Below are 4,531 nucleotides of genomic sequence, written 5' to 3' on the forward strand. Positions count from 1 at the left end.
AGTATCAGCACTGTGCCCTCTGGGGTCTATCCCAGCCAAGCTCACTGACCTTTAACGCTCCAAGCTTTAAGCCCTAGTGGTTGCAAGACCTGATGAAATTCAGCCCCTCTCATTTTCCATACCAATGGCTGTGGGGAAATGTTCTTATGCATTTGTCTGTGTGTTCCTTTCAATCTCATCCTTCTCCCTGACCATGGCTCCCTTCCCTTACCAGCACCCACATTCTTTTTCTCCTGTAAACCATGTCTCCACACTTTCTACTTCTTCCGTGTGGCCTCTTCTCTTCCTTAGTTGTAGCGTTTGTTCTTTCAGTCTTCAGGTTGACTTCTGTGGTATTTAAGATGATTTGATAATTATCCGGTTGTGTTCATGGGACAAGGTGGGTCTAGGGTATTCCTACTCTGCTGCCATCTTCCTCACAACTCTGAAGTTCCTTATATATTCTGGATATTAACCCATATACAGATATAAGATTTCAAAATAGGTTCTTTCATTCTGTACATTGATTTTGTTGACCTTGTTAATTTTTATGTCCAATCTGTCTTTTTTTTTTAAATTTTTTGCCTGTGTTTTTGGTATTATATCCTAGAAAGCATTGTCAAATTCAATGTCAAGAAGTTTTCCTGTTTTTCCTCCTAAGAAATTTTTACTTCTGACTCTGACATTTAGGTTTTTGATTAATTTTGAGTTAATTTTTTAAATATGGTGTAAGTTAAGGTTTCATCTTCATTCTTCTGCATGTGGATATGCAGTTTTCCCAGCACCACTTGTTGAAAAGACCATTTTTCCCCATTGAATGGTTTTGGTACTCTTGTTGAAAATCATTTGACCATATATGTGATCATTTCTGGGCTCTTTGTTCTAGTCCACTGGTCTATATATCTGTGTTTACAGTATTACTGCTCTGTTTTGACTATTGTAGCTTTGTAATAAGATTTGAAATAAAGAAATATGAAAACTCCAACTTTGCTCTTTTCCAAGATTGTTTGGTTATTTAGGGTCTTTGAGATTCTATATGAATGTTAAGACAAACTTTTTTTATTTCTGCACAAAATACCATTGGCATTTTCATAAGGATTGCATTAATCCTACCGATTGCTTTGTGTAGTATTGACACCTTAATATTAAGTCTTCAATCCATGGGCATGGGATGTTTTTAATTTTTTTTAGCAATGTTTTGCAGTTTTCAGTGTACAAGAATAGTGCTTCTATGAACATTTATATGCAACTTATTGCTTGAATGTCTGTTTTGAGTTCTTTTGGGTATATACCTAAGGGTGAAATAGCTGGGTAACATCGTCATTCTACGTTTATCTTTTTGAGGAACCACAAAAATTTTCACAGCTGCTGCACTATTTTACCTTCCCACCAGAAATGTATGAAGGTCTTAATTTCTCTTCATCCTTACCAAAATGTATTTAATATTTTTATCATAGCTAGCTTTGTGGGTGTGTGTTGTGCCTCATTGTGGTTTTGAGTTGTATTTGACTAATTTTATTGGGCATTTTTCATTTTACTTTTTTTGGTCATTTGCACATTTTTTGAGAAATGTGTATTCAAATCCTTTGCCCATTTTTAAATTGGTTGTTTGTATTTTTGTGGTGGAATTTTATCTCTCCTTTTTCATTTATGATTTTATTTATTTGGGTCATTTCTCTTTTCTTTTTGGTCAGTCTGGTTGGGGCTTTATCAAGCTTATTAATTCTTTCAAAGAACCAGCTCCTAGTTTCATTGATCTGTTCTACTGTTTTTAAAATTTTCTAGATCATTGGTTTCTGCTGTAATATTTATTATTTCTCTTCTCCTGCTGGATTTAGGCTTTATTTGCTGTTCCTTTCCAGCTCCTTTAGGTGTAATGTTAGGTTGTGTATTTGACACTTTTCTTGTTTCTTGAGAAAGGCTTGTACTGCTATAAAATTCCCTCTTAGGACCGCATTTGCTGCATCCCAAAGGTTCTGCACTTTCCTATTTTTATTTTCATTTGCTTCCATGTATTTGTTAAATTCTTTAATTTCCTGATTGACCCATTTATTCATTAGTAGGATTTTTTTAACCTTCGTGTATTTGTGGTCCTTCCAAATTTTTTTCGTGTAGTTGACTTCAAGTTTTAAAGCATTTTGGTCTGAAAATATGCAGGGAATAATATCAAACTTTTTGTACTGCTTGAGGGCTGATTTGTGACCCAGTATATGATCTATTCTGGAGAATGGTCCATGTGCACTCAAGAAGAATGTGTATTCTGCTGCTTTAGGATGAAATCCTCTGAATATATCTGTGAAGTCCATCTGGTCCAGTGTGTCGTTCAATGCCATTGTTTCCTTGTTGATCTGCTTAGATGATCTGTGCACTGTTGTGAGTAGGGTGTTAAAGTAGCATACTATTATTGTATTATTATCAATGAGTCCTTAATTTTGTTATTAAGTGGTTTATATAATTGGCTGTTCCCAAGTTAGGGGCGTAAATATTTACAATTGTTAGATCTTCTTGTTGGGCAGACCCTTTTATTATGGTATAGTGTCCTTCTTCATCTCTTATTACAGTCTTTGTTTTAAAATCCAGTTTGATATGACGATTGCTACTCCAGCTTTCTTTTGATGTCCATTTGCATAATAAATGCTTCTCCACCCCTTCACTTTCAATCTTCTGGCACTATGTTAAATAACAGCGGTGAGTGTGGATATACCTGTCTTGTTTCTGATCATAGAGGGAAAGCTCTCAGTTTTCCTCATTGTGGATGATATTAGTTGTGGGTTTTTATATATGGCCTTTATTATGCTGAGGTATGTTCCCTCTCAACCTACACTGTTAAGAGTTTTTATTATGAATAGATGTACTTTGTCAAATCCTTTTTGTCCATCCATTGAAATGATCATACTTTTTTATCCTTTCTCTTATTCTTGTGATGTAACATGTTGGTTGATTTGTGAATATTGGACGCACCCTGGCAACCCAGGAATAAATCCCACTTGATTGTGGTGAATGCTTTTTTAATGTGAAGTTGTGTTCTGCTTTTCTAGTATTTTATTGAGAATTTTTGCATCCATGTTCATCAGGGATATTGACCTATAGTTTTCTTTTATAGTGGAACATTTGTCTGGTTTTGGTATCAGGGTAATACTGGCCTAATATAGTGACTTTCAAAGTTTTCTTTCCTGTTTTATTTTTTGGAATAGTTTTATAAGAATAGATAATAATTCCTCTTTAAATGTTTATTAGAATTCACCTGTGAAGCCATCTGGCCCTGGGCTTTTATTTATTGGGATTTTACTCTTTTAATTTTTTTGCTGGTTATTGGTCTATTCAAGTTTTCTATTTTTTCCTGTTTCAGTTTTGGTAGTTTATATGTATTTCAGAATTTATCCATTTCTTCCTGGTTGTCCAATTTGTTGACCTATAATTTTACATAATATTCTCTTAGAATTGTTTGCATTTCCGCAGTATTGGTTGTTATTTCTCATGTTTTTGGTTTTATTTACTTGAGTCTTCTGTCTTTTTCTTGGTAATTCTTGCTAAAGTTTCATTGATTTTATTGATTTTTTTTCCAAAGAAGCAGCTCCTGGTTTCATTGATCTGTTCTATTGTTTTTTAGTTTCTGTATCAATTATTTCTGCTTTAATCCTTGTTGCTTCCTTCTTTTTGGTAGTTATACGTTATGTTTGTTGTTCTTTTTCTAGCTCCTTTAGGTGAAATGTTAGGTTGTTTATTTTAGACTTTTCTTACTTTGGGAGTTAGGCCTGTATTATTATGAACTTCCTTCATAGGTCAGCTTTTGCTTTATTCCAATAGATTTGGACGGTTTTATTTTCATTTTCATTTGTGTCCACATAATTTTTAAATTTCTTCTTTTATCCTGTTGACCCTTTCATTGTTTAGTAGCATGTTATTTAATCTCCATGTATTTTTGGTCTTTCCAGAAATTTTTCTCCTGTGATTGACTTCTAGTTCATAGCATTATGGTCTGAAAAAGTGTATGGTATGACTTTGATTTTCTTGAGTTGGTTGAGAATAATTTTGTGGCTTACTATGTGATGCATTCTGGAGAATGTTCCATGTGCACTTGAAATAAATGTGTATTCTGCCTTTTTAGGATGGATTGTTTTTAATGTATCTGTTAAATCCATCTGTTCCAGTGTATCATTCAAAGCCGCTATTGCCTTGTAAATTTTCTGTTTAGATGATCTCTTCTTTTTTCCAATTTTTTCCTTCAAATTCTTCTTTAAGTTCTAGTTAGATAATATATTGTTATCTTCATTTTAAAATATTTTTTATTTTGTTATATTAGTCATCATTCAGTACATCCCCAGTTCTTGATGCAATGTTCCATGATTCATTATTTGTGTATAATACCCAGTGCAACATGCAATATGTGCCCTTCTTAATACCCATCACTGGCCTATCCCAATCTCCCACCCCCCTCCTCTCTGAAGCCTCAGTTTGTTTCCCAGAGTCCACAGTCTCTGGGTTCATTCCCCCTTCTTTTTACCCCCCCTTCATTCTTCCCTTCCTTCTCCTACCAATCTTCCTGCTATTT

Source organism: Ailuropoda melanoleuca, chromosome X (assembly GCF_002007445.2).
Source record: "Ailuropoda melanoleuca isolate Jingjing chromosome X, ASM200744v2, whole genome shotgun sequence".
In the NCBI taxonomy this organism is placed as follows: Eukaryota; Metazoa; Chordata; class Mammalia; order Carnivora; family Ursidae; genus Ailuropoda; species Ailuropoda melanoleuca.